Source organism: Podarcis erhardii (genome assembly GCF_964252035.2).
Source record: "Podarcis erhardii genome assembly, chromosome: 7".
Lineage (NCBI taxonomy): Eukaryota > Metazoa > Chordata > Lepidosauria > Squamata > Lacertidae > Podarcis > Podarcis erhardii.
The window spans coordinates 92,872,847-92,897,272 of NC_138511.1; the positions used below are offsets into that span (position 1 = coordinate 92,872,847).

The following is a 24,426-nucleotide window of genomic DNA, read 5'->3' on the forward strand; positions in this document are numbered from 1 at the left end:
GTGTACAGACATTGAAGTCCATTAATCATTCCCCCGTGTCTCTTATTTAAGGATTTTTTCCTCCCACCACTAGGTCTGCGTGCTGTTTGCTCCATTTGGTCTATGACATTTGGATGATCATCTTCATCAATTGATAGACTCCTACCTTCAGGAGCACTGTCTCCCTCCCCCACATTAGTCAGTTTAAAGCCCTCCTGATGAGGTTTCTGAGATTTTTGGCAAAAACATTCCTCCCAACCGTTGTGAGGTGCAGCCCATCACTTGCCAGAAGTCCATCTTCAAGAAACTGCAGTCCGTGATCTAAGAATCCAAACCGTTCCTGTTTACACCATTTGCGAAGCCAGCTGTTCACTTCCACTATTTTTCTCTCTCTCCCTGGGCCACGTCGTTCAACTGGGAGGACAGATGAGATGACAATTTGTGCATTTAATTGCTTCAATTTCCTGCCCAGAGCCTCATAGTCTCTTTTGATCTTCTGGAGGCTATTGCTTGCAGTGTCATTGGTTCCCACATGAACCAAGAGGAAGGGGTATTTGTCAGTGGGTTTTATGATTCCTTGTAGTCGTTCAGTTACATCTTGGATCTTAGCCCCGGGGAGACAGCACACTTCCCGAGACATCTTGTCAGGCCCACAGATCACTGCTTCTGTTCCCCTATGTTGATGTTGAAGAATCGTTGCTTCAACCCTGCTTCATAAATATGTTGGAACCAGGTCACCTTGATATGACCCTCCCTTCCTTCCTTCCTTCCTTCCTTCCTTCCTTCCTTCCTTCCTCCCCCAATGCCAAATGCAGACGACTGGAGCTGGGGAATGGGCAGGCCTCCTAAGCAGAGGCTGCAGAATCAGGCCAACAGCCCATTGAGCCCCTCATCCTCTTCTCAGAGTGGCCGACCAGATGACCATTATCAGGATCTGAGCCCAGCAGCAACTCCTCCCTGCTGTAATCTGCAGCCACTGGCCACTTATTTTCTAAGCACTGTTTCAACAGGACTTCCACCCACCCCATGGGAGAAGCAGGAAGAAGCCCAGAACAGAGGGGTGCTCCCTCTTTTATAAGTTTCCCCTTTTCCCCATAAGCACCTCTGGTGAAGCATCATGCAGACATCATAGATACATCATAAATATGTCACAAAGGAGGAAGGTCTCTAGCAGAAACCGGCTCATCAGGTCCTGCCAGCCTCCTCTTCACGCCCACCGAGATCCTGCGCCCCCAGAAGCAGCACCAGGCGCCCCCCTGAAAACAGCCCCACTGGCGGGGGCCTCTCGAGGTCGGGGGAGCCTGGCGTGGGGGTCGCCTTCTTCCTCCCCCTGGTGCTTTCCCTCAGCCTCCCAGACTGACCCCCTGCCCCTCTCCTTCCTACTTGAGCTGCCATGAGCCTGGACTTTTTTTGGGGGGGGGATATCCTGGAAGACTGTAAATAACAATGTGTGGCTTTGATTAAAGAGCTGGGCTCTGCCTTGTGGCTTCTAGTGGGGCCACCCTGGAGCAAAGGGCCCCTCAATTCCCCCAAATCCAAGAGTCCGTCTGGGTTCAGTAGCAATACTGAAGAGCAACACTCTTCACCAGTGGAGAGACACTTGGGTCTTTCTTAAGAGTAGCCTCCTGGATCTGGCCTGCAGCCCATTGTGAACACCTTTGATGAAGCATCATGCGTACATCACAGACACATCACACATAGGTCACAAACGGAGGGGTTTTCTGGCAGGTTTGCCCCCAACTCTCCCTTGCCCACCACCAGACACCCTTAAAGTGATGCAGAAGAAATATCTACAAGTTCCTGTTTTTCCTGGTCAAGGTAACCACACTCCTTTGTCCTGACCGAGGACCTAATCCATTCCTGGAGGGTCTGTGGGGTAGACCAGTAAGAAGTAAGCAGCACACAAAACACTACCAAACCATTCTACGTTCTAAATCTTATATTAATAAGATGTGCTGGTGTGCTTTCGAACTGCTAGGTTGGCAGGAGCAGGGACCGAGCAACGGAAGCTCACCCTGTTGCGGGGATCCGAACTGCTGACCTGATCGGCAAGTCCTAGGCTCTATGGTTTAACCCACAGTGCCACCCACATCCCTGCCCCCTCCCAACCTTTACATAAATTCTGGTAACGCCCCAAACCTTTCCCAGCTCTGCAATATCCCTCGTGAGGTAAGGCAACCAGAACAGCACACAATATTCTTCCAAACACAGCGGCACCATAGATTCCTGTAGCGGCTTGCGGTGCCAGCGCTCTGATCTCGCCCGGCAGCCGGTGTGGCAGGAGAATAAGGAAGGTCATCTCTGGCAAGGTGACTCTGCTTATCAGCTCCCCTTAGCAGAGGAAGCCGCTCTCTCGCCCTGACACTTGATATATGGCCAAGGCAGCGCGGATCCGGCCCCCCACTGCGCATGAGTGATGCCTCAGCAGTTCCACTGCAATAACCCTCCCGGGCACTTTGCAAGTTGCCTGCGAAGAAGTCGCTCCAGGCTCCAGGCTGGCACATTTTCCTCGACTAGAAAACTCTGCTAGCGAGAAAGCTCTCCAGCTCCCTGCCTGCCCCTTTGACGCAGAATCATAGAAATGCACAGTTGGAAGTGGCCCCAAGGGCAGGGCCGGCCCGTCTCATTTCACCGCCTGAGGCAAGACAGGACCGTGCTGCCCTGAGCCGCCACTGAAACCTCGCTTGCTGGGGGGAGGGGGCAGCAGCAGCACCTGCTTCCGGGATCCAGCCAGAGCTCACGAGAGCCTTGTGAGATTTCATGGGGTTTTCCAAGGCTCCCACGAGATCTGGCTGGAACCTGGAAGTCCATGGTAGTGCCCCATGGATTCTGCCGCCTGAGGCATGGACCTGCCCAAGAGTCATCCAGTCCAACACCCTGCAAGGCTGGAATCACAGCTAAAGAATCATGTTAATGGAGAGTTGGAGGGGGCGCCAAGGATCATCTAGTCCAGCCCCTGCAACAACAGTATTTTCCACACTCGGAGATAGGACAGGCCTTTCTGCCTCCTGACTGGTGGCAGAGGGTGCAGCTGCGAGGGGAGGATCCTCCACATGTGGCTGGGGCGGTGGGATGGTGGGGGGACAAGGCCCCCCCCCAGGCTTCTTGTCACCCCCTCAAAGGTGGCTCCCGGGGCGCTCCACCCCCAGCCCCGCCCACTTCCTCCGCCACTGGTCATGACCCCCAAACAACAGAACTCTCTCCCATGGGAGGTGACATGGAGCTGGGCTCAGGGTATTCTTTTTTATGTTATGCTGAAATTACCAATAAAAAAATATTTTTTTTAAAAAAAGGGTATTCTTTTTTAAGGTTTGCTTGCATCGGTCTTCAGAGGAAGCTGGGCATCAAGGAGTCTCTGATTTGGGTCTGTCTAGGGCTAAATTCTACTCAGACCCATTGAAATTAAGGGATGTAAATTACTCATTTCAGTGGGGATGCAGGTGGTGCTGTGGTCTAAACCACTGAGCCTCTTGGGCTTGCCAATCAGAAGGTGGGCGGTTCGAATCCCCGCGACGGGTGAGCTCCTGTTGCTTGATCCCTGCTCCTGCACACCTAGCAATTTGGAAGCACGTCAAAGTGCAAGTAGATAAATAGGTACCGCTCCAGCAGGAAGGTAAACGGCGTTTCCGTGTGCTGCTCTGGTTCACCAGAAGCAGCTTAGTCCTGCTGGCCACATGACCTGGAAGCTGTCTGCGGACAAACGCCGGCTCCCTTGGCCTATAGAGTGAGATGAGAACACAACCCCAGAGTCGTCCGCGACTGGACCTAATGGTCAAGGGTCCCTTTACCTTTACTAATTTCAATGGGTCTACTCTTGAGTATGTCTAGCATAGGGTCCTGATCTCTGCTGAAGAGTATAAGTGAATTTAATAGGATTCTATGCTGAAACACTTAATTAATTGAATTTAAAAGACGTTTTACGACGTCTTCAGGTTCCTTTGCCTGCCTAGTGTCAGTTTGAGGTTCACTGTTACTTATTAAATTTGCACAGGGCCCTTCATGCGAAGATGCCAGTGGATGGGGAGGAGAGTGACAGCATGACTGTTTCCAGCTGTGCCACCACCACCCCGCGGGTCCCTCCAGTCAGCAAAAAGAAGGAGTCTCCAGCCAGTAGACCTGATCTTTGTGGCAAACACTGAGAAGGAAGAACTCCGAGCAGGGGTTTGCATGATCTTTTAAGACTCCCCCCCCCTTTTCCCATAATACATTTCCAGTACCATTGTCCATGCATCACAGATATGTCACAGAAGAGGAGTGGCTGTCATGGAGAAACATGAAACTGTCCCCCAGTTCCCAACACCTTTTACGTACCTGCTTCCCCAAGAAGAAGAACATTATTAGTGGCATCTGCCCTGTGGAAAGGTGGAACACCATCCCGTCAGATGTCAAGGAAATAAACAAGGCAGTCCTGTCTAGGGAAGTTTTTAATGTTTGATGTTTTATTCTGTTTTTAATGTTCTGTTGAAAGCTGCCCGGACTGGCTGGGGAAACCCAGACAGATGGGTGGGGTACAAATAAATAAAAATGTTGTTATTTTTCTTTAAGGATTGAAGTTGTTGAGTTTTTTTAGGATTTTACCCCAGGAAATAATCTGCCACTGGGGCCGGATTAAACCCTTGAAACGGACTTTGGACATGCCTGGTTTATACAGTGCTCTTTCAAGTAACTTATAATTTTTTCCCCATTCTTTATAGAATTTGTTGTCCTCTTGAACTCTGATTTTCCCAGTCATTTTCCCCAATTCAGCATAGTCCATCATGGGGACTTCAGATTTTCAAGGTGTCACAACTACCTCTCCCCCCCCCTTTTGGTTTTAACCAGGTTGTCCAGGCCATTCCTGCAACATCCTTTGACTCTGCTGCAAGAAGAAGGACTTTCTTTCCTCTGCCCTGAATCTTCCAACAAAATGACGAGGATGATGATGATGGGATCTTCTGCTTCCCACTGGTCAGTCTCAGTAGCTGTTATGCACTGAGTTGAATAGGATCCAAAATGCAGCAGTCTGATTGGTCCTAGAACAATAGGATTCAGAATGCAGCAGTCTGACTGGTCTGCAGGAGCCACCCAATCCAGCTCCAGGTGGAAGTGAATCCACAACCTGATTGGCCTACAGGTGAATCCCGGAATTAGCCAATCATGTGGGGCCCATTGTGTAAATAATGTATATAAAGCAGACATTCTGGGGGAACGTCCATTCCTCACTACTATGAGCTGAATAAAGGGCATGAAATCCACTCTCGACTCTGAGTCTATTTCAGTAGCCATCCCACCCACTTGGACCACTTGGCAGCTGGCAGGGCCACACGGAAGCAAAGGGGCCCCCACCAGCCTTTTCGGTCTTGCTCAGGTGAAAGACACACACTCTCTTCCTCCCCCAGCAAGTCCCCAACTGGCCCTCTGCCTCCCCTTAGTATCATAGAACTGTTGAGCTATAAGGGACCCAAGGGTCATCTAGTCTGACCCCCTGCAATGGGGGGAGGGGAAGCAGGAAGCTCAGCTAAGGCCTCCATGAGAGATGGCTATCCCACCTCTGCTAAGAAACCTCCAAGGAAGGTGCCACCTTCTGACTCACTGTCAAAAACAGCTCCTGCCCTCAGAAAGTTCTTCCTGACGTTCAGCTGGAATCTCCTTTCTTGTCACTTGGAGCCACGGGTTCGAGTCCTACCCTCCGGAGCAGGAGAAAACCAGTCTGTTCCCTCTTCTGCGTGACAGCCCATGAGATGTTTGAAGATGGCTATCCCGTCTCAAGTCTCCTCCGGGCTAAACCTGCCCAGCTCCTTTGAGTATCGATTCCGGACCCCCGGCCCTGGTTCGGTGGAGGGTGGAGGGTGAGCTGCCCCCCCCCCACATCAAGGGCTGGCGGTGTGTGTGTGTGTGTGTGTGTGTGGTTCCTCATTGCGAGGAGGAGAGGCCCAGTTGTCGATTGCCGCAAAGCGATGACGTTAAGTGGGTCAGGCTTGTGTGGTGGAGGAGGGAGGGGGCAGCTGCCGCACGAGCAAAGCTTTGCAGGGATGGTAATGAGCTATTTACAAAGCAAGGCCACCTCTGCAGCGAGCAGCGCAGCTCTGAGCTGGTCCACCTCCCAAGGGCTCCTGGGCTTGGCTTGGCTGGTGGTTTCCCACAAGGGGCATCGGGTTGGCCCCAGGGGGAACACGGGGCTCCAAAAACCAGATTCTTCTTGTGTTCTTAAGGAGCCTCCAGGATTAGGCCAGCCACTTGTCCTGCAAAACACAGTTTTGTCCTGTATTTCAGGTCCGTCCCCCCTCTCTCTAAGATAGGGAGCATTTCCAAATGCATGTGTTTGAAAGCATATGTGGAAATTCATTCTTATGGAAAAACCTCGGTGCGAGGCTGCTCAGTCCCCCAGCTCCTTGGGCAGAGCCCGCGGGTCCCTGCGGAATAAAGGAAGGAGTCCAGCCAACCAGAGCAAATAGCTGTAGACCAAAGTTAATTGCGCAACAGGTTCAAAGAGGAATTTTGACCGAGTGGTTTCCAAGTCCTTGGCCAATGAAGCAAATTGGCGATGGAAAGTGGCAAAGGAGCTGATTTTATATGATTTTTAAAGCTAGGTAACTTCCCTGAGCTGTCAAGTCAAAAGGATACATTCAGGCATAATATTTGTAACATTTAACAACTTTAAAAATGTGCCCCCCCTGTAATTTCCGTAACATCATGCATTTAAGTTCTGGGTAGCCCAGCACAGAAAGATTTGCAAATTTGTGTGTGTGTGTGTGTGTGTGTGTGTCTGTGTGTGACAAATTCCAGAGGGGCCGTCCTGTGAGGCTGCAATAGATTGCAGTGGATTGCTTTGAAGTCACTTCCGCACCAGATGGAGAGAGAAATTCGACCCCCCAACTGCCTCGCCCAGCCCTGCCCTGTATTCCTGTATTTTGCCAGAACAAAGGCGGCAACCGTCCCCCAGGTCTAGGAGCAGTCTACCTGGATTTCTAGGTCCAAGGGGGCATTTGGCCAGTGTGAGACCAGGAGGCTGGACCAGAAGGGCTCTCCAAGGCTGACCCAGCAGGCCTGGCTCTTCTGAGTCCCGAGAGAGTGGGAGAGAGCCACTTTCCCCCAGAGGGAAAGGAGCAAGGGGTCAGCCCTGCAGCCAAGGCGGGGGGGGGGGGGCTGGAGTGTTTGTGCCGCTGATATTTCTCAAAGTTAAGAGCTCATTAATTCCAGGCCTCGAACGTAAGCACAAACACCAAGCCGGTACATATTTAATGTATTATTCCGGCCCTGTAATTAAATTAAATGAAAGCAATTTCCCATCAACTCAGGTTACCCAAAGAGAGGGGGTTGGAATCAAAATGTGGGTCTGCATTCTCAGCTGCATCAGCAGAGCAATTATAGGGAGAAATTAAAACCCCTTTAGTGAAATAATGAAATGTTGCTTTGTATCAAAAGTGTCCAAGATTTCATTTTGAGCTCTGACAGGTTATTACAGATTCGAGGGCCGGACGGAAAGCATATTTTAATTGCAGGCTCATTTGCATTTGAAGCAGCACCTGGGTCTTCCCTGCCTCCTCCCACCCTTTCTGAGCAGCCCTGGGGGGCAGTGCTGGGACTGGGGGGGGGGCAGGACAAGGGGGCAGGCGCAGGGAGGGGCTTTCACCAGCCCAGAAGGGAGGGGCGGTTTGTCCTCCTTGCAGGAATGATTTGTCAGGGTTGGAGCCTTGATATCCCCCCCCCCAATTATCAGCTCCCTTGGGAAGGGTCACAGGAGCAGGGGGCACATCATATGATGACATGTGATATCCATGCAGAGCAAAACGTGGCGCGAAAACTCAGTCAGATCCCTGCTCCCACCAGCTCCACATGATTCACAAGGATATCAGAAGAGCCTGCAGCCCACCTGCGCCAGCTCCTGTTCCCACAGGGGCCAAGCAGGGGCCTGAAAGGGAAACCCGCAGCCAGGATCCAAGCACACGAGCAACACTTTTCCCTCTGGTGGCTTCCAGGAACTGCAGCTCAGAAGCATCTCTGCCTCCAGCCATCCTGGTGGTATAAGAATTCGAAGGTCCCAAATATAAAATAACATTCTTAAATGCACAAGGCAAACACATAAGTATATAAACCCCGTGTCTGAAATAGTACAGGAGAGCAATCCTGAAGGCATTTTGACTGTCCCAGATGGACCTCAATATATTTCTCTTCAAGGAGGGAGGCAAATGGGGAAAGCCTTCCCTCTGTCTTTTTGCTCACAAATCTTGTCTGAAGGGGTATCTGGTTACAGATAGGTAGCCGTGTTGGTCTGCCATAGTCAAAACAAAATAAAAAAATTCCTTCCAGTAGCACCTTAAAGACCAACTGAGTTAGTTCTTGGTATGACTTCTGTTTCAGTGTATCTGAAGAAGTGTGCATGCACACGAAAGCTCATACCAAGAACTAACTTAGTTGGTCTTTAAGGTGCTACTGGAAGGAATTATTTTATTTTGTTTTGAAGGGGTATCTGTGTATGAACAGGATACCTTGCCAAGGCCTAAAACCGCCAAAGTTGTGACGAAATGCTACGGGGAAGGCGAAACCTGCCAATGCAGGGGAAATTCCTGGTTCTGAATACAGCAACCATCTCACAACCGCAGCAGCCCCAGCTGAACTGGAATGCAAAATATTAGCCTGAAAGGAAAAGAATCATTAATTTGAAGACCACTGACCTAGGATGAAATTATGAATGCAAGAAATTATTAATTTGAGGGAGGGTGGGTGGGTGATCCTGGAAGGAAGAACAGCAAAGAGGCTTGAGCCCAGGAGTCAGCCTCTTTTCTTTTGGCCTTGGGCCCACCCCCAGCCAGCCAGCCATTGTCCTCCCTGGCCGAGGGCGGGTCAAAGGCCGGCCCAATCAGGTGGGTGGCACCCGCCCAGGTGAGCCCCTCTGGGTGCCACAAACCCCGCCCACCTGTGGGGAAGGGAGGGCAGATATTGTGCATGAATAGGTTGAGCCTGTGACCTGGACTCAGGAACTAAACTATTAACCATCACAAAAGAATGGCCAAGCTGCCCAGGTAAAGCAATCAGTGACCATTATCAGGTATCCTGGCAAACAGGATTTCAGCTGTGGACTGCCCCTTCAGTGATGTACTGTATGATGTTTTGCGGGGTGGTCTTGATCTACGGGGGGGGGGGGGCAATTTCAAATGTCTATATAAGAGCTTGCACACCATTGTTCTAGGTTCCTCCTCCCTCCTGCATGTGGGGAGTGGGGACCCTGTTGCAACAGTTTAATAAAGATCAGGCTTACTAGCTGCTTTGCTTCTCAATATTCTCTGGTTGGCCTCTGCTATTTCTTTCAACTCTAAATAAAAAAATTCCTTCCAGTAGCACCTTAAAGACCAACACAGATACACTTGTGTGTATCTGAAGAAGTGTGCATGCACACGAAAGCTCATACCTAGAACTAACTTAGTTGGTCTTTAAGGTGCTACTGGAAGGAATTTTTTTATTTTGTTTTGACTATGGCAGACCAACCCGGCTACCTATCTTTCAACTCTGCACACTTTCTTCCATCTGTCCTGAGAAGCTCCCAGCATTCAGCCTCCTTTTCGCCCCTGAGTTTCTGCTGAGAGGGAGAGAAACTTTTCTCTCTCTCTGCTTTCTCAAGGCCAGGCAGCATCTAGTTCTAGGAAACTAATTTTATGCAGCCCTGCTTCCTGAGCCCCCTCTCGCAGCTGGAGTCCAAAAACCAACAGCTTGTTTTTCTCCTTGAGATTCCTCCTTGACCTCCTTGAGCCAGGGAGGGGGAAGGAAGGAAGACCTGCCCCCTCTGGGCTCACCCTTTGCAGGATAAGTCCCTTCTGCTGCGTGGAGCCCCTTCAGAAGAGTCTCTGGTTATTGAGGTCCTCGTTGCCCCAAGATCACATTTGCAAAGGAGATGTTGGGGGGGGGGCTATTAACTCAACAAAATAAAATGCTTTCACTAGACCCAAGCTAACAAAATGAATTTTCATAGGGACAAACGTAAGCTTCTGCACTTAGGCAGGAAGAACCAGATGCACAAATATAGGATGGGGGCACCTGGCTTCACCTGGCTTCCTAGCAGTGCATGTGTTACATAAGAATTTTAAGGTCATATAATTTTTTTTTTCATATCTTTATATATAAACCGCATGTCTGAAACCCCACAGAAAAGGTCCTGAACAAATTGACCTCAAATATTTCTCTGCAAGGTCAAAGTGGGAAACCTCCCCATTGTCTCTTTCCTCACAAATCCTGTCTTAAGGGCACATTCAAGATATGAATAGGGTGTGAGCCTGTGACCTGGCTCAAGAACTAAGAATTTATCATTACAAAAGACTGGCCAGGCTCCCCAGGCAATCAAATCAAGTAAGCATTAACAGGTAACCTGGCAGACAGGAGATAAACAACGCACTCAGATTTCTGCTGTAGACCACCCTTTCTGTGATGTAGGTATGATGTGTCTGGGGGGTGGTCTTGGGTTACACCCCTTCTGTGATGTATGTATGATGTATGGAGGGGTGGTCTTGAGCTCCAGGGAGGGCAATTTAAAATGTCTATATAAGGGCGGACACACCTTTGTTTGGGGTCCTCCTCCTTCCCTGCGTGTGAGGGGAGCACCCTGTTGCAACAGATCAATAAAGATCAGCCTTACGAGCTGCTTTGCTTCTCAATATTCTCTGGTTGGCCTCTGTTATTTTTCTCCGACCGATGGAGAACCTGCAAAGGACTCTACAAGGGCACTTGTGTCCCCCATAAGGGAATTAGGGCAGATTTCCATTTATTACAGAATCAAATAGACTGCTTCTGGAGCTGGAGGCTCCCTCTTTCGTCCATCGCTCCCACCGCCCCCCATTGCAGGGGGTTGGCCTAGATGTTTCTTGGGGGGGGGGTCTCTCCCAACTCAAAAATGTTCTGTGATTCTGCAGCTCCCTGTCTCTTCCATGGCCCCTGTAAGGCTAAAATTAACACGTTTCTGATTCGCAGTTTCCTGTAGAAACGGTCCCTTGTGGGGAAGAAGGGAAGGCTTGATTTAGAGTAGCTAAGCTGCTTTTTATTTGGGGTGGGGGTGGAGAAGATGCATTTTCCAGCCCCCCCACTCTGCTTCCTGGGCCAACACCTCCTGCCTTGCCAGTAGCTCTTTGGCAAGCTGCCTCAGACGGGACCAAAAACGTGCTGAGTAAAAGCTCAAGAGGAACAAATAAGTAAATGGTGTGCTATATTTTTGTTTTATTGATCCGGCTCCCGAGGAGACGCTGGAGGCCCAATAAGCAGCGGGAGAAGATCAAGGGGGGGTGGGGAGGAAGCCAGGAGGCTCTGAAGATGCGCCAGAAGGAGAACCTACAGGAGGGGTCCTAAATGGCCCAGTGGGACCCAAAATACCGAGTTGGAAGAGTGGTTTTTAAAAAAGGAAGCGGCGGAAGCAGCAGATGGAAACTTCTGAGAGCCAGAGACACCAGCCGGGAGGCTTCATAGGAACACCAGAAGTGCCCGGCTGCTGGATCCGGCCAAAGGGGGCCCATCTAGCTCAGCATCCTGTTCCCAGTGCCCAGGTAACCCAAAACCCTAGGAACCCAGATAGACTGCCTCTGGACCTGGAGGTTCCATCAGAACATAAAGAGGCCTGTTGCCCAGTGGGGAAGCAGTCAGGAAGATAAGGGAGGGCCACCCGTGTCACCCTTCCCTACCACTCCTTGTGAGGCATCTGATCAAGGCCTGTATTTTAAAATGAGCTTAAAGATATATTTGCAAATGTTTGTATGTTTCATGCCAGGCAGAAACCAGCTGGCTAAGTACTTTGGCAGTTGTTTATCTTCCTACTCTCCTGAACAAGGGCCCCTCTGATTTATAGCAGTAGCAGGAGACAAGTTTCTAAAAAGGAAGTACAGGCTGGGAGCAAATGTTACACTGACCCTACAGAATACAATCAAGCTGCAAAAACACTAATTAAGAGTTGGTAAATAGTAAGATTTATTGTTTAACAGAAAATAATACCATGTGCCTCCCATTAGACCCTAGCCATATTTTCCTAAGGTTTAAGGTATACTGAGAGAGTTAAAGGGCAATAAATTTTGGGAAGAGCTAATGGGAAAAGCAGCTGGCTGGGAAAGGGGGGGCGTGTAAACTGAAGAGGCTTCTTTTGAAGCTGTTTTTACTGAGTTCCTTTTTTACTTTGCAAAGGCCTTTTCTTCTAAAAAGCTATCTATGTTATGTATAAGATTTGTTGGCTTAATGTAATTAGGCAAAGGATTTAGAAAGTAAGAAATGTTAGATTCTTATTTCATTGATGGTGTGTGAGAATGTGAACCCAAGATCTCTGTTTAGATAGAATTTAATACCACGAGCCATTTGTTTTGGAATGCAGGGGCAACAGGGGCAAAAGGTGATCTGGTAATTAAGGTGCCTTGTCGAGGCAAATGTAAGATATATGGCTACTTGTCTGCCATTTATGGATAGAAGGAAATATAGCTCTTTGTCTCCCATAAAAGGTAATAGGAAATGGGTGTATCTTTTATGATTGGTTCTAGCAAACAGCCAATAGGAATTTCAACCAGGCTGATTGGACAGAGGCAGCCAAAGGAGGAGCAAGGGGGCTGGGCTGAGGAAATATAAGTGCTGCCCATCAGGGCTGGAAGGGGCAGAGCTTTGGTAACCATATACCACTGTGCCTATCATTTATTTGTCTGACAAATAAATTATTATTTTAATTTCTCTATTGCTGCCTTGAATATTTCATTCCAGCTAAGCGTTAACCACAAGCAGGGTGCTACACTTGGGGCACCTGCTCTTTGGGGTGGGGGGCAGGGGCTTCCCACGCCCAGGGGCAGCCATTTCCCTCCCCCTGGAGAGCCTCACGAGCACCAGGCACTGGCTGGCGCTGGGTGCAAAAGCATGTTTGTTGAGGAAACCATCCTGCTCTTCCTTACGGAAAGCTCAGCTCAGCGGATGACAACCTCCAAAGACCATTCAGGCATTTAGGACAGCGATGGCGGAAAAATTAGGATGGCAGAAGCAGGAGAGAAACACTGTTGCAGGAATTTGTGTATAGGTTGGGGGAGGGGGTTGCCCCTCCAGCAGATATCATGCACATGCAGCCCACTACCAAAATCAGCACAATCGCCTTTGTGACTTTTGTGATTTGTCCCCACAAAACACTTCGTCACAGTTTCTTCCTATCTATTCCAAGGGCCTTTGCTGCAAGATACCAAATGTAAGAATTCGCTGATAAATGTATCTTATGTGCTGGCTCACTGGGAAACTGCAGAAGTTCCTATAGACCTGTGAGCTCAGCTCCTCAGCAGCCCCTCTGCCTGAGGGATAATCCCCGGCATCCTGATACCTGAGTGCCAGACAGGTAGCCATGCCAGAAATAACAAACCCAGAGGAAGACAAAAGGGTGTGATGAACTTGGCTGGGAAACAGGGAAATGTAAATATCTCTTTTGTTACACTTGATGGGTGTTTGGTGGAGGGCAAGGGGAACCATGGGACAGGGTCCAGGATGCTCAGATTCCTGCCACCAGACCTCCCCTTTCATGATGTAACCCTGATGTAACCATGATGTAGTTTGGGGGGTGTAACATGGGGATTAGCCGCTAATAAAAGTTTGGGTTCTCTTTTGTTCAGGGCTTCCATCTTGTTCCACCTGGTGGCAGGTGGGAGTCCTGTGGCGACAGTCTTCAATCAAGACCAAGCCTACTGGCTGCTGTTTTGCTCTGGGATTCCTGGCTGGGGTCCTTGTTTTTTGTCCAAGGGAGCCCTCAGATTTCTCCGTTAACACCACTTGGGGCGACCTCTGAGCCCCCCTCTCCAGCCCCCCTCCTTGCCTGAATATGCTCCCCAAGGCAGATCAAAGAGTTTGCTAATAAGCAGCTAATCCAGGTCAGATGCTGATGGTGCTGATTTCGTCCCGCAAAGGAGCCTGGATGGGGCTGCTGAGCCAAGCAGGGTCTCCCGGGGATCAGGATTGAGACCGGGTTTCCTAATTTGTTTGTTAATGACAGGGAGGGCTGAGCAGTGAGGTGGCCAAGTTTGCTGAGGAAAGCAGAAAAGAGGAAGGAGGGAGCTCCAGAAACACATTTCCCACCAGGGGGGAATGGGCAGCGAAATGGCAAATGGAACTCAGCGCAAGGGAGCGGAAAGCCATGCACACCAGAGAGAGAGGAAGGAAGAATCTGGATTTAACACGCATGCATTTGGGGGTCTGGACTGGCTGGGAGCAAGGCCTCCAGGTCATAGCAGAGAGTTCATGGGCTCCATTTGCAACATCTGTGGGAAAGCCCAGTTCTATGCTAGGGAGGGAATTGAAAATAAAACTGCTGATGTCCCAATGCCCTTGGACAGATCTGTTATGTGACTCCATTTGGAATAACCGTGTCCAGTTCTGGTTGCCTCCCCTCAAAAAGGATATTGCAAAGCTGGGAAAGGTCCAGAAAGGGGCAGTGGGGTGTCAGGGACAGGCTGAAGGAAGAAGAGCCAGCCGGGGAACCCCCCCCCACGGAATCCCAAATGGAGGAAGGCTCAGAGCCAGGGGGTTGGTGGTGGGACACTGAGGAAAGGTCAGAGGGAGAAGACTGGGAGGAGGGACCGGATGCTGAAGGGGCAACAGGGCTTAGTGAGCAGGAGGAGTCTGTGACAGGGAGCGGTTCAGACTCCGAGGCTGAAGCAGAGGAGGGGGGTCAAGAGACTGCTGAAGAATCCAGGGAGGTCTCATTCTCCGTCTGCGACAAGCTCCCATCCCCTCTGGTCTCCAAGAGCGTGCAGGATAATGAGGAGAGCAGAACAGAGGCCAGAGGTGCGCAGATGCAGTTTGAGGCTGCTTGGGAAACATCCGGAAGGGGAGGGGCCTTGAATAAAGAGTCAACTTCACCAGCCTCAAAGATTTGCTTCCTTTTTGCTGACCTGCATCTGACTCAGGTGTGGAGAGTCCCCCCACCCTCCAGTAACTTCACAGATAAGAATTAACGAGCAGTTGATATATTTATAGTCCTTTTATTACAGCATCATGCTGCAAGCACAAATGCACAGCTCTCCACAAGGAGGGCAGTTGGCTACTCTAAACCCTCCTTCCAACTTCTGCAGCATTTCAGGCGCCAATGAAAAGTTCCTCCCTCCCTCTGAATCCTTTGCTCTCTGATACGTTCGGACCTCTGAGTCCGTGGTGAAGGGGGGTCCCCCCACACTCTCAAGTGACGTCTCAACTAGCTGCCCCCTCCCTTCTGGCTCCCTTGTCATTATCTCGTAACTGGGCAACTCCTCCCAAAGCTGTTCAGCTTCTGTCTCTCTGCTTCTGAACACAGTGTGGGCGGGGGGGGGGGGCAAGCTGGTCTGCCATAGAATGTGTCCCCCAGTCCTCATCTTCAGACCATCCCCTGACACTCCAGCCCTGTCAAGACGCAGCTCCCCTATGAAGAACGGTTGCAGCATTTGGGACTTCTTAGTTAAGCAGAAAGGTGAGGAAGAGGCAGCATGAAGAAAGCAGAGAGAGAAAAGGTTTCCTCCCTCTCGCATAACGCTCTGCTCGTTTTGCAGAGGGCCTGATCTGCGAATAGCAGCTGACGGGACTCCCCAAGTGTGGAGAGTGCAGCTCTTGGCTGTGGCGGAGCTATGTGCTCCAGCACCCAGAGCGGCACACATGCTGTGCACCCGGGGGAGGGGTGATCTGCCCATGGGGGTGGGCACGATCCACCCAAGGGGCTGATCACAATGGCTGCGCAATCCTCCCTGGGGGCTGATCTCAGCACGGGTGGGGCACCGAATGTCTCCCCCTTTCAAGCTGAAGGGGGGACATTCAGCGTGCCCCCCCCCCCGTGACTCCCAAGCCTAGAGTGAACTGGGGGAGAGCCACAGCATCTGCTTCACCGTTTGCCGCTGGGCCATGCCGAATGTCACCCCCCTTCAGGATGACACCCGGTGTGGGCCGCACCCCCATTGCTACGTCCCTGGCTTTGGGCTTCCCAGCTTCCCAATGGGGGAATCTGGTTCAGCGGCAGAGCAAGCCAATGGGGAGCCTGGGGCAGTGCGAGTGCCCTGCGCCCGGAGGCGGGGCCAGCTCCCCACGGGGGGGGGGCGAGCCAGGGCAGGAGGCTCCGTGGGGCCTCCGGAGTCTGCCTGCCTCCTCCCACTCAGATGAGGGGGAGGCGGTAGGGGGACCGTCTAGGCCAGGGGTCTGCAACCTTTAAGACAAAAAGAGCCACTTGGACCCGTTTCCAAAGAAAAAAACAACTGGGAGCCGCAAAACTAACGCACGCACCGCCCCCATGCGACGTCACAGCCAGTACAGCGCCCACCACAGTGGGGACTGTCGGGGCGCACAATGCGCCACCTCCCCTCGCTAGTATCCGCCCCGGAGCCGTGGCAAAGGTGTAAAAGAGCCACATGTGGCTCTGGAGCCGTGGGTTGCAGACCCCTGGTCTAGGCCACTACGTCTGTCCCAGGAGAGTGCAGCCCAGCATTTTGTCAAACACCCCAGTGGTGACACCTGGGGCACGTACCCCCACCACACACCCCTCCCTCCCCCCTGATCTGGTTGGCCTTTCAGCATGCTGGGCCAGATCCGGCTTCAGGGATCTCCTTAAAGTCCCCCCCCCCCCGCTTTGCTGCTGTTGCTTTCAGGGCTGTTTCCGTTCCATCTTTGCCAGCGCTGTGAAGCCGGCACTTCCTGAAAAGACCTCCATCCAGCCTTTCCGTTTCAAAAATCTCCACAGCAGCTTAACCGTGAGAAGACAACATCCAAACAAAGCAAAGCGGCAGAGGCTGAAACACAGAAAATCCATCAGCAGAGGAGCAGCAGCAGCAGGAGCTGCAGCGTAAAAAGCCCCCCCCCCATTTAGATGCCCCCAGAAGGCAAGGAGCTGAAGGAGCTGAAGGATGCTCAATTTGGGCGGAAAGAGTGAGCTGGATTAGCCCTTTGCTATCTGCGACACAGCAAGGAAACAGGAGCAGGGCCCTTGGGCTGGGGGGCCGCCCAGAGGTCTTGGGGCTTCAGGCCCCCTTCAGGTCCAGGCGGGGGGTGGGGGGCAATGGCCAGGGAGGAAGATGGGATCTGGGATCCAGCAACCTCTGAAGGACCACAGAAGTTCCCCATCCTCCATCTAAGAAACTGAAGCACTGGGCTGTTGGCCATCATCTGTGTGATGCTCAGGATTAGGAATGCCCCCCCCCCGCCGTGACTTGAGGGCAGGAGGGCAGTTCTCCTGCACAGCAGCCAGCAGGGCCAGGCCTGGGAGGACTTTGCACAGCAAACCTCCCCTCAGTGCTCTCTCCTTCTTTGGAGGTTTCTCAGCAAAGTTTGGAGGGCCCCCTGCCATGGCTGCTTTAGCTGAGATTCCTGCATGTGTGGATTAAATGAAGACTAGGACCTGGGAGAGAGCCTGAAGCTGCCTCACCTGGAATACTCTGTCCAGTTCTGGGCACCACAATTTAAGAAGGATGTTGACAAGCTGGAAGGTGGGCAGAGGAGGGCGGCTGAGATGATCAAGGGTCTCACAGCCGGAGTGAGTCTGCCTGGTCAATAGAGGCCCAATATGATCTCTCTCAAGGGTCAGGATGGAGCCCAGCCCCCCCCCCTCTCTGCTGCCCTAGGGAGGCCAGAGGGATGCTCGGTCGGAGCGCAATCTTCTTCTTCCACCTGGAGAATTGATCCCATCCTTCACATCAGAGGAGGAAGGAGGCCCCCGGTCTGGCGGTGGCGGCGGCGGCAATTTGGCTAAAGTGGGCAGATCCATCACAGAAAGTGGCAGCAACCGGCCAGCCATCAGGAGAAGAAATCAATGAGGAAATGGAGATTAAACACACACTGGCCTCCTCTGCCCAGCACAGACCCATTCATAAAGGCAGAGCTGAGTAGCAATCATCACCGCAGGAGTTGCTAGAGAAGGGGGAGGGTTTGGGGTTTTTTGCTGTGACTGATGGCCATGCCTTTGGGGGCTCCCAGTAGGCCTCTTTGGCTGCCCACCCCCTTTGCCCCTCCCCAGCCACAAGAACCTAAGAGTGTGGGAATGTTCTGGGGTGCAGGAGAGGATATATTGACTAATTATATCCTTATCCAACTTGTGCTAACAAGTTCCCAAAATATCAGCAGAGTTTATAGACACTCCCCTTTAAGTTCGCAACGGTAACGCTTGCACAGATTCGCTAGAACCTCTATAATAATTACTCTGGTAATTTCCCCTTTGTTCCCTCTTAAAATACAAGACACGACACAGTCTTTATAAAAGTATAAAAGAGTTTACTCACGTTCTGTTCACAATATGATCCCAGAAGGTAGGCAGGCTTAAAAAGGTTACATGCAGTTAGAAACTATCTTATAGCAAGATATTACTGTCCTCTCTTGGCTGGGAGCCAAGAGGGCATGTTGCTCCTTCAGAAGATGAAGATGGCAAAGAGGCAAGAGGCAAGAGGCAAGAGGGAGAGTGGCTGCCTGCCCTGTGCTTTTTATCATTACCTGCACAGGTGAGGCCACACCCACCTCTGGTCACATGCGGAGGAAGTCCGTCCCCAGGAAGTTTACCTGCTTGCTGGACAGACATCCCTCCCCATGCTCTAACATGTACACTCTAGGAATGTTGTCATTGACTGCTCCTGTGTTTACATCCCACATACCCCTTCTCAGGCAATACAACATACACAAAATCTTGAAAAGTCATCCAGAAATATTAAAATATATCTATTCTTTCCCAGTGAGGGAACACTCATGGGTCCACATATGTCAGTGTGCACTATGTCAAGCACTTTGTTGCTTCTTTGTTCTGCACAACGTGGAAATGAAGGTTTTACAGCCTTCTCAGTAATACAGCTTATGCACTTTGCTGGAGCTTTGTTGCTCTGCTTTACCTGCAAACCTCTTACAAGATCTCTTTTCTGTAGATCCAGAATGACGTTGGTGTCTCTATGTCCAAGCCTTCTGTGCCATAGGTCCAGATCTGCTTCATCCTTCTGGCTGGAATGTGCCACTTTTGCAGACTGATTCTCTGAAAGATCAAGCTCATATACACCATTGATTAGCTTTGCTTGAGCAAACACTTTGCCATTTCTAGTCACTTTACATTCTCCATTTCCAAATGTGATCTGGAAACCTTTCTTGTCCAAAGTGGACACGCTGATTAAATTGCAGCTCAGCTCTGGAACATACAAAACTCTAGAGATTGTGTTCTCAATGCATTCATTGTTTATATTGCATTTCAGACTCATGGAACCTGCACCTTTTGCTTTAACAATGTTGCCATCTGCAATTTCAATTTCAGATCCTTCTTCATCATTTATCTCATTAAAATAGTCCTTTTTATATGAAAAATGTGAACTGGCACCTGAATCTAAAATCCATTTATTACGTTTATTCTCACGATTCTGGACAGTTAAATTCCTTTCTTGCAGTAGCCATGTGCATTCACATTTCCCCTTCTTTTCTCCTTTTGGCTGAAAGGGGTGGGGTTTCTTGGCTTTAGGAGCCCTGCAATTCTTTGCAATGTGTCCTTCTTTGTTACAATTGAAACAAATCACTTTCTTAGGCATCTCTTTGGACTTTGTAAATTGCCTAGATGCATAACTACTGTCTTTGCTTCTAGCATTTCTCACTGGAGATTCAGCTCTATCTCTGCATTCTTCTTTTAAATAACCAATCAAGTCTTTAAAAGTCAGACCTTGTCTATGATCCATCAAACTTACAAATGCGCTAAAGCGTGGTCCAAGTGATGATAACAAAAATGCTATCTTTGTATCTTCATCAAAAGCTTTGGGAGTCAAATCAATTCTTTGAATAATCTCAGTAAACTTGTTGATGTGCTCTGTGAATTCCTCTTTTGAATTCATCCTCACTCTGGTTAATTTACACACCAAGTTTCTGAAGCAGTTTATGCTAGATTCTCCATACACGCGCTCAATATCTCTTAAGATTTGAGATGCATCATCTGTACTATTTATTAATGATAGCTGCTCATCACGAAGTCCACTCAAAATTATGTGTCTAGCTTCGCTGTTCATGCGTTTCCAAGCACTTATCTTGGCTAAAGCTTCCTCAGACGATCCCGTAGGTTGAGGGTTTAAAGCTTCCAAAATGTGCTTATAATCTAAACATGCTATCAAGCGCTGCTTCCAGTGTATGAAATTGTGTTCATTCAGCACAGGCATTCCTAGCTTTGCATCACTATCAAAAGCTGCTCTAGCCATCTTAAAATCCAAAAATTTGAAAATTCTTCAAAATTTCAAAATTTCTCAAAATTTTAAAATCAAAATCTCAAAAATCTCAAAATTCAAAACAATTCTTCACTGCCTTGGGTCACTGTGAACTCTGAGGGAAGGGGGGGGTTGCTTAATCCCCACTGCACAATGGAACAAAGGACCATGTGCTTACCAGGAAGTTAACTCAGAAAAATACTACTCAATTCAAAATCACAATCCAATGCAATCCTTCAAAAATACGCAGAAATATGCAATACCTGGGCCCATAACCCTTTGTGGGAATGTTCTGGGGTGCAGGAGAGGATATATTGACTAATTATATCCTTATCCAACTTGTGCTAACAAGTTCCCAAAATATCAGCAGAGTTTATAGACACTCCCCTTTAAGTTCGCAACGGTAACGCTTGCACAGATTCGCTAGAACCTCTATAATTATTACTCTGGTAATTTCCCCTTTGTTCCCTCTTAAAATACAAGACACGACACAGTCTTTATAAAAGTATAAAAGAGTTTACTCACGTTCTGTTCACAATATGATCCCAGAAGGTAGGCAGGCTTAAAAAGGTTACATGCAGTTAGAAACTATCTTATAGCAAGATATTACTGTCCTCTCTTGGCTGGGAGCCAAGAGGGCATGTTGCTCCTTCAGAAGATGAAGATGGCAAAGAGGCAAGAGGCAAGAGGCAAGAGGGAGAGTGGCTGCCTGCCCTGTGCTTTTATCATTACCTGCACAGGTGAGGCCACACCCACCTCTGGTCACATGCGGAGGAAGTCCGTCCCCAGGAAGTTTACCTGCTTGCTGGACAGACATCCCTCCCCATGCTCTAACATGTACACTCTAGGAATGTTGTCATTGACTGCTCCTGTGTTTACATCCCACAAAGAGGACATCCAGTCGTTTAGTCGTGTCCGCCTCTTCATGACCCCATGGACCAGAGCACGCCAGGCATGCCTGTCTTCCACTGCCTCCCTCATATTGGTAGTTTCGAGAACACTGTCCCACCATCTCGTCCTCCGTCGTCCCCTTCTCCTTGCGCCCTCCATCTTTCCCAACATCAGGGTCTTTTCCAGGGAGTCTTCTCTTCTCATGAGGTGGCCAAAGTCTTGGAGCCTCAGCTTCAGGATCTGTCCTTCCAGTGAGCACTCAGGGCTGATTTCCTTCAGAATGGAGAGGTTGGATCTTCTTGCAGTCCATGGGACTCTCAAGAGTCTCCTCCAGCACCATAAAATGCCACTGACAACCTAGGAATCCAGATACAGTGGTCCCTTGGTTCTCAAACGCCTTGATTCTCAAACAACTTAGAACCCAAACACTGCAAACCCAGAAGTAAGTCTTCCGGTTTGCAAACTTTTCCCCGAACATGCTCTGTTTTGAGTGTTATGCTTCTGATTTGAGTGTTATGCTCAGGTCTGTCTGTTTTTGCTATTTATTTTGCATATTTTCCGTTTTTGCAGCTCTTTTGTTTGGTTTGTTCTTGTGACTGTGTGGAACCCAGTTCAGCGGCTGACTGATTGATTGATTGATTGATTGATTGTGTGACTGCAGTACATTGTTTGTTGCTTTCGTTTTATGGATCAATGGTCTCATTAGATAGTCAAATTCATGTTAAATTCCTGTTTCAGGGGTTGTTTTTAAAAGTCTGGAATGGATTGATCCGTTTTGCATTACTTTCCCCTGGAAAAGCGCACCTTGATTTTGGAACGCTTTGGCTTTAGAACAGACTTCCGGAATGCATTATGTTTGAGAACCAAGGTACCACTGTAGACTGTCTCTGGGCCTGGAGGCTCCACAGGAGCATCAGAAGGTGCTGCTGCAACAGGCCAGAGGGGGCCCATGAAACCCAGGCTCCTCTTCTCAATAGTGCCAACCAGATTCCCATCACGGGGAAACCCTCAGGATCCAAGCACAAGAGCCCTCTCACCTCCTGTGGTTTCCAGAAGCTGGTATTAGGAAGCATCTCTGACTGTGGAGGGTTCTGAGGGATCCTTCGCAGCCCTGTGGTTCTTGATTCTGGAGAAAAGGAGGACCTGCTAAAAGATGGTGAGAGCTTTTTCTTTTGTTAAGTCAATACCCCCCCCCCCAGGTCTCTTAAGCATCTCCTTTGCAAATGTGATCTTGGGGCAACGAGGACCTCAATAACCAGAGACTCTTCTGCAGGGGCTCCATGCAGCAGAAGGGACTTATCCTGCAAAGGGTGACCCCGGAGGGGGCAGGTCTTCCTTCCCCCTCCCTGGCTCAAGGAGGTCAAGGAGGAATCTGCAGGAGGAACAGAGAGAAAAACAAGCTGTTCGTTTTTGGACTCCAGCTGCGAGAGGAGGCTCTGGAAGCTGGGCTGCATAAAATTAGTTTCCTAGAACTAGATGCTGCCTGGCCTTGAGAAAGCAGAGAGAGAGAAAAGTTTCTCTCCCTCTCAGCAGAACTCAGGGGCGGAAAGGAGGCTGAATGCTGGGAGGTTCTCAGGACAGATGGAAGAAAGTGTGCAGAGTTGAACTATGGAACTCCCTGCCACAAGGTCCTCTGGGATCAGCTGGGCTGCAGCCACGGCTGGATTTAGGCTTGATGCGGCCCTCAGCTCCTGAAGGTAATGGGGCCCTTTCTATGTCCAGATGTCCTTTGCCAACTACAAATTGTCACTGTTTTTTGTGTTGAATATATGCAATTTATGGACCTCATAGGTATCTCAAGCCATTTGCACATCTTGCCATGCAACCAGTCCATGCAGAATGTAGGCACCCTAGATATAGAAAGGAGCAAACCAGGGATATTTGAGGGAGCAGACAAGCAGGCAGGGGCCATGACTGGCATCCTAGGAGCCGACACAACACAAAACACAGTTGCTGTAGGTAGGGTTTGTTTGATTTGTTTTTTACCTTATATTTTGGAAATGTACGTCTAGTTTTTTTCCCTTTAAATTTTTCGAGGGCCCCCAAGAGAGTGGGGCCCTAAGCTACAGCTTGTTTAGCTTATACATAAATCCAGCACTGCCTGCAGCTCATCTGTCTTAGAAGCATAGAATTTTGGCTCTGGAATCGGAGCCCAGGGTCATCTAGTCCAACCCCCTGAAATGCAGAAATCTCTCCCCACCCCGCAACATAGAGCACAAACCCATGAGATTAACAGTCTCGCACTCTACCCACTGAGCTTTCCAATATCTCTGCTGGATCTTGTCCTGTCTAGAGCTGCTCCATCCTCAGCCTTGGAGCCCAGAGAAGTCGATAGATATAGATCTGCAGTTAGTGGGGTTGCGTTCTTGTCGGGAAGCAGAGACCCCCCCCCCCGGAGGAGTGGGCCTGGGGAAGCCAAGCCCCCCTCCTGCCTTGGACCTTCCAGCCGAAGTGCTGCTACCCAGAGGAATCTTGTAAGTGTTCCCAGAAACCGGCCGTGGGGAGGAGGAGGTGAGAGGCTAGGAATCCATTTCTGCTGCACTTTTGCTCCCGAGGGCAGAAGCTACTGGTGAAAACAAGGGTTGTAGAGTCGGAAGGGGCTACCCAGAGACATCTAGTCTAACCCCTGCAATGAACATAAGCAGAAATAAAGCAGCAATGAGAGGAAACTTTTGACATGTCAAGAACACAGTGCAGGAAACCAAATTTGGGGAGGGGGGTGTATTAATTTTGTCTTAATTTGTGTTGAAATTTGGGAAATCAATAAAAATGATATCTATATATGCAGAGGCTGCTGGATGGGGCCAAAGGGAGACTCTCTAGTCCAGCCTCCTGTCCTGGAAGAGGCCAGATACCCTTAAGACCCTAGGAACCAAGATAGACTGCCTCTGGACCTGGAAGTTCCATAAGGACATCAGAGGAGTCCAGATGCTGGATTGAGCCAATGGCCCACCTGGTCCAGCCTCCTGCTCTCACAGGCTGACCAGGTGCCTCTTTTGGGAAGCAGGATCCGAGCCCGAGAGCAACTCTCCCCTCTTGCAGCTTCCGGCAGCTGGCTTTCCAAAGCGCTTACTGCCTCTGACTATGGCGCCAGGGCCGAGCCGCCCTGCCTAGTAGCCTCCTATAGTCCTCTCCTCCTCCGTGAATAGGTCTGATCCACTTTCTAGAGCCACCTGCTGTAAACAAACATCTGCCCTTGGTTCCCGTATGGGGGACACAAGAGCCCATATAGAGTCCTTTGTAGGTTCTCCATTGGTAGGAGAAAATAACAGAGGCCAACCAGAGAATCTTGAGAAGCAAAGCAGCTAGTAAGCCTGATCTTTATTGATCTGCTGCAACAGGGTCCTCACTCACCACACACAGGAGGAACCCAGAACAATGGTGTGCAAGCCCCCAGACCACCCCCAGATACATCATACCTACATCACAGAAG

The 24,426-nt window shown here is 49.9% G+C and overlaps 1 protein-coding gene across 1 annotated transcript in view; it reads right to left on the reverse strand.

Annotated features, from left to right (window-relative positions):
* The window catches only part of LOC309345608 (uncharacterized protein), a gene marked incomplete at its 5' end in the record, with an annotated part of 296,278 nt that overhangs the window by 255,423 nt on the left and 16,429 nt on the right, over nt 1–24,426 (reverse strand). The window lies entirely within an intron of this gene.